We start from the raw sequence: 13024 nt of genomic DNA, 5'->3' as shown, positions 1-13024 counted from the left end.
GCTGTCAAAATATCAGTGAGGCTCATGGCGCCCACCATTATTTATGTGCAAATGCTACAGCAACTGAAGGTGAGGGGCAGATGCGCGGTTAAACACGGATATCCAGATGCGTCGCTCTGCCATTAGCTTTGCTGAAACGGCATCTCACGGGTTCAATAGTATAGTGATTATGTTACTGGACTAATAATCCAGAGGCATGGATTAATAATCCAGAGTCATGAGTTCAAATCCCGCCACGGCAGCTGGGGAATTTAAATTCAATTAATTAAATAAAATCTGGAATTAAAAAAACTAGTATCAGTAATGGTGGCATGAAACTACTGGATTGTCGTAAAAACCCATCTGGTTCACTAATGTCCTTTAGGGAAGGAAACCTGCCGTCCTTACCCGGTCTGGCCTCTGTGTGACTCCAGACCCACAGCAATGTGGTTGATTCTTAATTGTCCTCTGGAATGGCCGAGTAAGCCACTCAGTTGTACAATCTCGCTAAAAAAAGTAACCGTCACCACTCGGACTGCAGCGGTTCAAGAAGGCGGCTCACCACCACCTTCTCAAGGGCAATTAGTGATGGGCAATAAATGCTGGCCTTGCCAGCGACGCCCACATCCCATTAACGAATAATAAAAAAAAATCTCGTTGTCTGCCTCACCATTGAAATGCATTGGCCAGCGTGAAGTTGCTATATTTGCGTGGTGGATAGGAACTGAACTCGCCACAGAAAGTTAAGTCTTGTCTGTTTCAGTCTAAGTATCCTTTTAACGATGTGATTAGTGTTAATTACTGCCAGTCAATCTCCCTGACACTGAAAATTAACTATTACAAGTCTCATTCTTTCAGGTTTTGGAGATTTAAAAAAATATAAAATTGTTTTTTTTTAACTTTTCCTTTCTGTCTCTTTTTTCTCTCTCAATCCAGTCTTTCTTTCCCTCTCTTTATTTCTCTTTCTGTACCTGATCTGACATTGAATTCACCCACTCTAATTTACACTTCCTTCTCAGTCCTTGCACTGTTAATTTCACAATCCTTCAATCTGATTGCTTGCCCTGTTCACTCAGATCCCAGATGCCCTGTTTCCCTCGCTGCGACATTATCAGCTCGCACTTTCCACACAAAAAATTTAAAAACCTTTATGGGTAAGGGCAAGTCTAACTAATGGCAGATCCCATTAGATGCCCTGCTACAGCAGAATCTGGACCATTATTTGCAGAGAGTCATTGAGACTGAATTAATATTAATGCAATCTGAATGACTCTCTGCAAATAATGACACGCTGCTGGGGACTCCCTGCAAATATTCACATCTCACATTGACCCTGTTGTGAATATTAATTCAGGCATTAGAGGTAGGGTAGCATTGTGGTTATGTCCCTGGACTAATCCTCCAGAGATTGAGAGTTCAAATTCCACCATGTCAGTTTTGAGAATTTGAATTCAGTTTAAAAACGCTGATATCAGTCAAAGTGACCCTGAAGCTGTCGGATTGTCGTAAAAACCCAACTGGGTTCACTGGTGTCCTTTAGGGAAGGAAACCCGCTGTCCTTACCCGGTCTGGCCTATATGTGACTCCAGTCCTACACCAAGATAGTCGACTCTTATCTGCCATCTGATGTGGCGACTCAGCTGTGTCAAACAGAAGAAGGGACACCATCCCCTTTTCAGGGCAACTAAGGATGGGCAATAAATGTCGACCTTGCCAGCGATGCCCACGTCCTGAGAATGAATCAAAAAAGAAAAGAAACAAAGAACTTAGATTTATATCTCGCCTTGTACGAAATGCGACACCCAATGATCTCAGTTACTCTCTGCAAATACTACATATCCTGGGGACCCCCTGCAAATATTCACACGCTCCTGGGGACACTCTGAAAATACTGACACACGTCCTGGGGACCCCCTGCAAATATTCACACACATCCTGGGGGACACCCTGGAAATACTGACACACATCCTGGGGACTCCCTGCAAATATTCACACGCTCCTGGGGCACCCTGGAAATACTGACACACATCCTGGGGACACCCTGGAAATATTCACACGCTCCTGGGGCACCCTGGAAATACTGACACACGTCCTGGGGACCCCCTGCAAATATTCACACACATCCTGGGGGACACCCTGGAAATACTGACACACATCCTGGGGACTCCCTGCAAATATTCACACGCTCCTGGGGACACTCTGAAAATACTGACACACGTCCTGGGGACACCCTGGAAATATTCACACGCTCCTGGGGCACCCTGGAAATACTGACACACATCCTGGGGACCCCCTGCAAATATTCACACACATCCTGGGGGACACCCTGGAAATACTGACACACATCCTGGGGACTCCCTGCAAATATTCACACGCCCCAATGTCAGGTACCCAAAGGAAAACAGCTACAATGGCAGAAAATAGTTTTGTTTGGTGTACAGCAACAGAAATAACGTGCCAGTAATAAATCCAGAAATCTGATGACCCTGTGGGCCTGTTGGGGTCCTTTCACACACCCCCAGAGGATCCAGGGACCCCAGTTTATAAACCTATGTGTTAAACTTCACTGAGCACTGACTGCAGTTATACCACAGCAGGTGTGAAATGGTGTCAGGCTGTATCCTCGAGCTGCTGTCACACTCTTGGCTGAAATGGAGAACACCATTCATTTGGCAACTTCTTAGATGAGAGATTTTGCTTCAATGAATGAATGTCAAAGCGGCCGATAAATGTTGGTCTGTGTGTACAGTGAGGAGAACACGTCGGGGGGCTGACACTCCTCCCTTTTTACTCATTAAAAAAGTGCGACATTAGTTTTTTTTTGTCAAAACTAACGTACCTCTCACACATCACGGGAACGTGCAATTCCTGAGGATGCGACTTCATTAACAGTCGTGTGAGAAAAACAAATAGCAGCCGCTCACGAAGCACCTCCAAAAATGATCCTGGAACACTTCTCATGTAGCTAACAAGCTTCTCCCAACTGGTGTGCTCTTCGGAGAGTCGCTTAACCCAACTGCAAAGAAAGAAAGAACTTGCATTTATAGTGAGCGCCTTTCACGACCTCAGGACGTCCCAAAGCGCTTTAAGGCCAATGAAGTACTTTTGAAGTGCAGTCGCTGTTGTAATGTAGGAAACGCGGCAGCTGATTTGCGCACAGCAAGGTCCCACAAACAACAATGAGATACATGACCAGATAATCTCTTTTAGTGATGTTAGTTTAGGGATAAATAGTGACCTAAAGGGCAGGATTCTCCACTGGGATGAGGGGGCAGACACTGAGGCCTACATGGGTAAGTGAGTGGGGTTCTATGTGGATGAAGAGGGAGGCCTCTACTAGGCCCTGAACCTCGGGCCTACCCACCATCTTCTCAGGAAGGTCGGTAACTGAAGCGGGTGGGTGGGAGGGAAATGAGCTGGGGAATCCCAGGTCCTCCCAGCATTTACGTGTGGCAGGCAGGGAAGGAGTAGCCAGCGGCGGTCCTGGTTGGGGCGGGGGAAGGGAAATTGAGGTCGGGGTGGTGAGGTCGCGGTAGGCCTCGCTGCCAGATTTTGCCTAATTCTCCGCCACTGTCCCGCCTCATTTTGGGCAGGATCAGGGAAGAGACTGCAGCCCATCGATACCCACCGTTGTATATTCAGACAGGTCAGTAAGCAGCATGGAGAAATGACCTCTGGCAGTGGAGCAGCACAGAGGTAGTCGGTTGGCTCTGCTATCAGTGCCTGTATGTCGTCAATCGTCCTTCGCTATCGAAGAAGACAGCTGGAATATCATCTCATTTTTGCAGTGAGTTCTTTGGCGACTCATGAGACCTATTTTTGCTCGGATCCCGGATACACCAGGTTGGGAATCTTGATTTTTCGAGTGAGACTTCCTCATTTGGCGTTTGCATTCAGCATCAGCAATGCGATGGTCCACATAGTAGGAGGAGCCTTCGTAGATGGTTTTGTGCCATGCTTTTTTATCTTGGGCAAGTTATTCCCACTTTTGGACATCTATTTGGCACTGTTTCAGAATCGCTTTTAGGTAGTCTTTATATCTCTTTTGTTGGAAATTGCTTCCCAGTTGTCAATAGAATTGTAGAATGGTTACAACACAGAAGGAGGCCATTCAGCCCATCGAGCCCGTGTTGGCTCTTTGTAAGAGCAATCCAGTTAGTCCCATTCCCCTGTAGCCCTGCACATTTTTTCCCTTCATGTAATTGTCCAATTCTTTTTTGAAAGCCATGATTGAATCTGCTTCCACCACCATTTCAGGCAGCGCATTCCAGATCATAACTACTCGCTGCGTAAAAAAGTTTCTCCTCATGTTGTCTTTGGTTCTTTTGCCAATCACCTGAAATCTGTGTTCTCTTGTTCTCGACCCTTCCGCCAATGGGCACAGTTTCTCTTTATTTACTTTTTCTAAACTCTTCATGATTTTGAACACTTCTATCAAATCTTCTCTCAACCTTCTCTGCTCTAAGGAGAACAACCCCAGCTTCTCCAGTCTATCTACGTAACTGAAGTCCTTCATCCCTGGCACCGTCCTAGTAAATCTTTTCTGCACCCTCTCTAAGGCCTTCACATCCTTCCCAATGCGCCATAAAATATCTTCTTCTTCAGGATTCGTTCACCAGACAGTCGCACCGTATGACCTGACCATCCTAGCTGTGCCTTCATGATCAGAGCATTCATGCTCGGCATGGACAATATCCCCGATGTTCTTGGGGGAAAACAGCCAGTACCTAGCCCCATACAGTGTCAGGAGCCACCTCGATGAGCGATGGCCCTTGGCACTGATTCAGATTGGCTTAGTCACAGATACAGACAGCCTTCTGACATCTCCAGCGTGTTAAGCACTCGCCCACTAATGTAGATCCATTCATACCTTTAACAACAACTTGCATTTATACAGCGCCTTTAATGTAGCAAAATGTCCCAAGGTGCTGCACAGGTGCATTATCAAAATTTACCACTGAACTATATAAGGAGATATTAGGACAGATGACCAAAAGCTTGATCAAAGAGGTGGGTTTTAAGGAGCATCTTAAAGGAGGAGAGAGAGGTAGAGAGTCTAGGGAAGGAATTCCAGAGCTTAGGGCCGAGACAGCTGAAGGCACGGGCGCCATTGATGGAGCGATGAGAATCGGGGATGTGCAAGAGGCCAGAATTGGAGGAGCGTAGAGATTGCAAAGGATTGTAGGGCTGGAGGAGGTTCGAGAGATAGGGAGGGAGCGAGGACCTTTCTCAGAGCATTCCGATTCTCCAGAGCCGGGCTAAACACACAGTAATATTTGGTTAGTGCTTTCCGTCCACGCTCTGGTTCTTCTTATCCACATGTGCTCTTCCATGGAAGTGAGCCAAGCCAGCAATGTCGGTCCCTTGGGATGAGCTGCATTTCCTCTCGTCGATGTCGTGTGGAGATTCCTTCAGGCTGTGGTGAGCCGGCAGGCCTGAGTTGAATGGCAATAAAACAACTGAGGTTTGGATCACCATAATCTCCCTAATAGATCAGCATTCCTGAACGGCGAAGGTGGTAAATCTTCGGGTTTTGTTTTTTGCTGATCTGGGGGGGTGTCGGAGATGTCTTTCCCAGGACCTCTTCGGAGTGTTGCTTCAGCCCATTATCTCGGGTTGCTGCGTGCCCTCTGAACTCTTGTTGATCCTTCGATTTCTCTGGGGGTGGGGTGAGGTGACTTATTTCGGTCGCTACGTGCCGTGACGTCACGAACATGGAGCGGACGCTTCCTACATCTGGTGTCTGGTCGCGTTGCAAACACATTCTTTTCGAAATGCTTTCACTAGTAGCAGCTAACAGTGAGGAATCTTCCTGCTGTGTCCATGAAGTTTCTGCACAGGACCGTGGATGAAATCTTCCCGCCTGATCGCGGTTTGCATTGCATGAATTCTCATCCTTTGTCTCGAGTGCCTTTTAATTGCATTTGAGTATTTCTTTTTTTCCTGAGACATAGGAACAGGAATAGGCCATTCAGCCCCTCGAGCCTGTTCCACCATTCAGTTAGATCATGGCTGACCTGCACCTTAACTCCATTTGCCCACTTTGATTCCATATCCCTAAATACCCTTACCTAACAAAAATCTATCCATCTCAGTTTTGAAATTTTCAATTGACCCCCAGCCTCAACAGCTTTTTGGGGGAAGGGGGTTCCAGATTTCCACTACCCTTCCTGACATTACCCTTGAACCATCCGGCTTGAATTTTAAGGTTATGCCCCCTTGTTCTGGACTCTGCCACCAGAGGAAATAGCTTCTCTCTATCCACCCTATCAAATCCTTTAATTATCTTAAACACAGGTTTGAATTGAGCAGAAAGGAGACCCCAGACAGTGAGTCATTGTGTCCTGTTAAGAAAAGGAATATAGAGGAAGAGGAAACCCATTTCATTACATAAGACCGGCAGTTGAACAACCCATGTGTTTTTTGTTTCTAACTATCTCTTTTTTTCTCCCATCTATCTCTTTTTCTTCCTGTGTGGCTCCCTTTCCCACACCACCATCTGTCTACTCCCTTTACCCTCCCATTGTGTCAACCGTGGCTCAGTGGTAGCACTATCTCGCCACTGAGGCAGGAGGTTGTGGGTTCAAGTCCCACTCCAGGGACTTGAACACAAATTCGAGGCTGACAATCCAGTGCAGTACCGAGGGAGTGCGGCACTGTCAGAGGGGCTGTTTTTTGGATGAGACGTGAAACCGGGGCCCCATCTGCACCCTTAAATGATCCCATGGCACTATTTCGAAGAAGAACAGGGGAGTTCTCCCCGGTGTCCTGGCCGATATTTATCCCTCAACCAACACCACTAAAACAGATTATCTGGTCATTATCTCATTGCTGTTTGTGGGATTTTGCTATGTGCAAATTTTCTGCCCCATTTCCCCACATTACAACAGTGACTACACTTCAAGAGTATTTCACTGGCGCTTTGGGACATCCTGAGGTTGTGAAAGGTGCTATATCAATGCAATTTCTTTCTTTCTTTCTGTGTCTGCCTACGTCTCTTTTTCTGTTTGTTTCAGTCTGACGTGTTCTTTCTCCCCCCGAGTCTGCCTCTCTTTTCTCGGGCTGTGCCTATCCTTAATACCGGCTGCCGCTTTCAGGCGATGTTGGCTGCCGGGTTTCATGCTTGACAAATGCATTCAAATCCTCAAAGGCCACAGGGTGGTATTGTACACTCATAGTTCTGACGTTAGACATTCAGTAATTAACTTCATAGCAGTGGTTATCCAACTTCACTGTGCTTGGGCAACTCCAGTAAACAGGGGATTAGGGCACAAGGGATTAGGACTACTCCTCGTGTAGAGGATAAATGAAAGTGTTGGGTTGCATGCTTACTGATTGATTATTTCAATATGACAGATTGACAGAGGACCAAGGGACATGTGTTTAAGCTACGCAAAAGTAGGAATAGGCTCGATGTGAGATGATGGTTCTTGACGGACCAGCTGTTCTTTTCCTGCCCGTCATTTTCGTATAAACACCAGCACGGACTAGTTGGGCCGAACAGCCTGTTTCTGTGTTGTAATTCCATGTAAGCTACTGACAAGCTCCCGGAGGCTCCCTGTAAATATGGACACACTCTCTTGGGAATCTGATGTAAATACTCACACACTTCCCTGTAAACGTTGATATAATCCCAGGGACCCTGCCCACCCCGCACCGCCCCGCCATCTCCTCCCTCCCCTTCGTCGCATGGCAGTGTAGTGGCTTTGGAACAGGTCCAGCAACCGAGAGGTCGTGAGTTCAAATCCCACCATGGCAAGTTGTGAAATTAAACTTGATAAATTGAAGTCGATAATTTGAGGGCTGGTGCTAGGAGAAAAATGACTCAGAAAGCTGCGAGGGTTCTCTTAAAAGCCCAATCGGCGCACTCGTCTCCTTCATGGAAGGGAATCTGCCAGCCCTACCTAATCTGGCCCACATATGACTCCAGTCCCTCTCTACATAGTTGGCTCTTCATGCCCTCAGGGTAACTTGGGATGGGCAATAAATACCACGTCCCGAGAACAAATAAAATAACCAACATAAACTGCTAGTAATTCAACAATTACAGAAAAATACTCTAAGATCCACGAGCGTTCAGTGATCCTGTTTTGGAATCTATACATTAAAGATCAGGATCTGCAGTTAATACAAGTTTTATTCCTTTCGATGTAAATTCATTTTTCACATGAAGGCAAAGGTAGATAGAGACTTCAAACATGCAGGATTCTACATGTGCTGGATCCCTGGCACCAGATACTGTAGGTAATTTACTCCATTATTGAAGTATTCAAGAAGGCGGCCCATCACCACCTTCTCAAGGGCAACTAGGGATGGGCAATAAATGCCGGCCTTGCCAGCAACGCCCACATCCCGAAAATGAATTTTTAAAAAATGCAATTACAGCCAGAATGACAATTGAAATTTTTGATTAAAAAAAAGGTACATGTTTTGTCTTGATAAATTTCTGATACTGATGGTCCATGATAAGCATCGTCCCACAGAGACAATGCTGAAAATGCTGCAAGTTGGCGCTGGTACTAAAAATGGGCCCAACTCTGAAGAAACGTTCCATTGGCTCCTCATCATATGCCTTAGAAACGAGTGATCTCAAGTGACTTGACAGCAACAATCTAATCTCTCGGGTTCAGATTGTCTGTAAAAATTGTTTCGGCTCTGCAATCTCCCTCAGGTGTTAAGCCCTCGATTAGATGCCAGCCTGCTCCTCCTGAGTTTTTATTATTCCCCATTTTAATTAAACTGCTGCCAACATTGTTTCATTAATATTTGAAGACGCTTCACTAAAGGAAAGTGATAGGTACGTGAGCCAGTTTGAAAAGGCATTGAACTATTGCCAGTATAATTTGATGATCCCACTTTTCTGGTACTCTGGAATACTTCATTCAGTTTTGGGCACCAAACCCCGGAGAAGATATATTGGCCTTGGAGGGGGTGCAGCGCAGATTTACCAAAATGATACCAGGGCTTTAAGGGTTAAATCACAAAGACAGGTTACATGAACCTGGCTTGTATTCCTTTGAGTTTAGAAAGTGAAGGGGTAAACTAATTGAGGTGTTTAAAATGAGAAAGTAGTTCAATGGAATGGATACAGAGAAATCATTTCCTCTGATGGGATAATCCAGAACAAGGGGGCACAGTCTTAAAATTAGAGCTAGGCCATTTAGGAGTGAAATCAGGAAGCTCTTTTTCAGATAAAGGGTAGTGGAAATCTGGACTTCCCCCCCCCCCCCCCAAAAAGGCTGTGGATGCTGGGTCAATTGCAAAATCAAAGACCGAGATCGACAGAATTTTAGTACATGAGGGTACCAGGGGCTAAGGAACAAAGGCGGGTGAATGGAGTTGAGGTATAGATCAGCCATGATGTAATTGAATGACGGAACAGGCTCGAGGGGCTGAATGGCCTACTTCCTATGTTCCAACAACAACAGTTTGCGTTTATATAGGACCTTTTAACATAGAAAAACATTCAATGCGTTGATAGGGAAAGAAAGAGCTTGCATTTATATCGCACCTCATGAAATCCCCAGCATGTCCCAAAGTGCTTCACAACCCATGGATTATTTATTGATGCGTAGTCACTGTTGTTATGTAGGTAAATGCAGCAGCCAATCTGAGCACAGCAAGGTCCCACAGACAACAAATGAATGACGACCAGACAATCTGTTTTTGGTGGTGCTGATCGAAGGAAGAAGACTGGACTGAACCCCAGGAGAACTCCTTGCTCTTCTGTAAATAGTCCCATGGGACCTTTTACGTTCAGTTGACCTAGTAGTTTAAGTGTGACAGCACCTTCGACACAGCGGCACTCTCTCAGTACTGCACAATTAGGTGTTCAAGTCTGTCACGGGGCTTGTGGCATTCTTCAAATGCTGTGTTTAGATGTTAGCCATGGCTCAATGGGAGCACTCTCGCCCCTGAGTTAGAAGGTTGTGGGTTCAAGTTCTACTCCAGAGACTTGAGCACAAATTCCAGGCCCACACGCCAGTTCAGTACTGAGGGAGTGCTCCCCATCGGAGGTGCTGTCTTTCAGATGAGACGTTGAACCAAGGCCCAGTCTGACCTCTCAGGTGGACATTAAAGATCCCATGGCACTATTTCGAAGAAGAGCGGGGGAGTTCACCCTGGCCAATATTTATCCCTCAACCAACATCACTAAAAACTGATCATTATCACATTGCTGTTTGTGGGAGCTTGCTGTGCGCAATTTCCTACAGTACAACAATGACTACACTTCAAAAGTACTTCATTGGCTGTAAAGCACTTTGGGACATCCTGAGGCAGTGAAAGGCATTATATAAATGCAAATCAGAGGGCAAGTTATTATCTTAATGGCGAGAAACTGGAAAGTACTGCAGTACAAAGGGATCTGGGAGTCCTAGTGCAAGAAAATCAAAAAGTTAGTATGCAGGTGCAGCAGGTGATCAAGAAGGCCAACGGAATGTTGGCTTTTATTGCTAGGGGGATAGAATATAAAAACAGGGAGGTATTGCTGCAGTTATATAAGGTATTGGTGAGACCGCACCTGGAATACTGCATACAGTTTTGGTCTCCATACTTAAGAAAAGACATACTTGCTCTCGAGGCAGTACAAAGAAGGTTCACTCGGTTAATCCCGGGGATGAGGGGGCGGACATATGAGGAGAGGTTGAGTAGATTGGGACTCTACTCATTGGAGTTCAGAAGAATGAGAGGCGATCTTATTGAAACATATAAGATTGTGAAGGGGCTTGATCGGGTGGATGCGGTAAGGATGTTCCCAAGGATGGGTGAAACTAGAACTAGGGGGCATAATCTTAGAATAAGGGGCTGCTCTTTCAAAACTGAGATGAGGAGAAACTTCTTCACTCAGAGGGTAGTAGGTCTGTGGAATTTGCTGCCCCAGGAAGCTGTGGAAGCTACATCATTAAATAAATTTAAAACAGAAATCGACAGTTTCCGAGAAGTAAAGGGAATTAGGGGTTACGGGGAGCGGGCAGGAAATTGGACATGAATTTAGATTTGAGGTTAGGATCAGATCAGCCATGATCTTATTGAATGGCGGAGCAGGCTCGAGGGGCCGATTGGCCTACTCCTGCTCCTATTTCTTATGTTCTTATGTAAGTTCTTTCTTTAACAGCAGTTCAAAAATGGGCTCACTGGTTGATCATTCAGCTACTAATATCACCAACAATACCTGCCAGCCTGAAGTCCTGATTTCAGGGCTATTCGTGCTTCGTTATCTGTAAATTAGGATTGAACTTTAGTGATTGGGAAAAGATCAGTATGGTGCAGGATGCTTTATGTTCAACCCACGCCAACTTGTAGGTGGAAAATAAAAGCCACAGGATCCTATACGTTGATAGCAAAGAGCAAATGCTCTCACATTTAACAGCTCTTATGCGTCATAAATTTTTACTGCAAACATCAGTTGGGTTTAATAAGTGGCAGCCTCCTAAAGTGATTTGCGAATTGCAAGCATTGCTCGTTTTGTTGCAATCCGAGAACAGCTCTTTCTCTCACAGAGGAGCACTCAGCCTTGGACCTGAGCTTCTCTTGGGTGCATTGTTCTAATTCTTTACGCTGCGAATGCTGGTGTTGTCCATTATCCTTCATTTGACTTAATAGCTGGGACTGGGGAGAAAGAGACATTTGGAGTCAAGCAGGATCTTCCTCTTATAAATCACTTTCTGTGCACAGCCATGACATGTGTTTTGCCTCCAGGAACCTGATGCTGGCCATTGTGAGTCACCACAGCAGTCAATTCCCTTTCACCTTCTATTCTCAGCATTGCACAACGAGCAGGAAATTAAGAGCAAAGCAAACCTTCGTCACTCTGCGTAGCCCCTTGGACCCCCACCTTCTGCCTTGAAAGGAAAGAAAGATAAATCCCTAGATGCATTCCTCTTAACATCCAACTCTTGATTATTTAACTCTTCGCAGCTTATGTTTCAGAATTATCCAAGAAAGTAGTGTTCTACTTCAATGTGTTATCAGCAAGAATGACATACACTAACCGATCCCCCGGTGGTGTTGCTCAGGGGTGGTCGAGGGCCTGGAGTATGGCTGCACTGTTCAGCCAGTATCCTGGTCTTTCCCTTTAAGGTACTCACTGTGGGCATCCAGGTAACTGTAGCTGCTTGTAGATTGCTCGCCAATTAGACGCTGGTAAATTTCAGGCCCCAGCCCCTCCGTCAAGGCGGCACTCTCTCAGTACTGCACATTTATGTCCTCAAGTCTGTTATGAGGCTTGTGGCATTCTTCCATCTGCTGTGTTAAGGTGTCAGTGGGTAGCACTCTCGCCTATGAGTCACAAGGCTGTGGGTTCATAATCCCACTCCAGGGACTTGAGCACAAAATCTAGGCCCACATACCAGTACAGTACTGAGGGAGTGCTGGATTGTCGGAAGTGCCCTCTTTTGGATGAGACGTTGAACCAAGACCCTGTCTGTCCTCCCAGGTGGACATTAAAGATCCCATGGCACTCTTTCGACGAGCTTTCCTCTTTTTTAAGATTGTTCTTTGCATCAGTCACACACACAAAATGGGTACATCTTAAAGATCATCAAATAAAATTAGAACAGAGAAAAAAATGTTCCTGTGCCCCGTATAAGTGGAGAAAGTGAACCCAGGATGCAGCAGCACTGTGGGCTCCTCAACAGCAACAACTTGCATTTATATAGCACCTTAAACGTAGTAAAACGTCCCAAGACACAGGAGTGTTATCTGACAAAAATTGACACCGAGCCACATAAGGAGATATTAGGACAGGTGACCAAAAGTCAAAGAGGTAGGTTTTAAGGAGCATCTCAAAGGAGGAGACAGAGGTAGACGGGCGGAGAGGTTTAGGGAGGGAATTCCAGAGCTTAGGGCCGAGGCTGCTGAAGGCACGACCACCAATGGTGGGGCGAAGGAAATCGGGGATGCGCAAGAGGCCAAAATTGGAGGAGCGCTGAGACCTCGGAGGATTATAGAAAGGTCCACATCAGATCTCCACGGTTTCTTCAACACACACTGGCCAGCCTCTTAAAACTCAAGGGTTATCTTTACCCACCATTCACAGTTTGCC

Source organism: Heptranchias perlo, chromosome 20, assembly GCF_035084215.1.
Source record: "Heptranchias perlo isolate sHepPer1 chromosome 20, sHepPer1.hap1, whole genome shotgun sequence".
NCBI lineage: Eukaryota > Metazoa > Chordata > Chondrichthyes > Hexanchiformes > Hexanchidae > Heptranchias > Heptranchias perlo.
The sequence above is the reverse complement of the archived record's forward strand: the minus strand, read 5'-3'. Positions refer to the sequence as shown.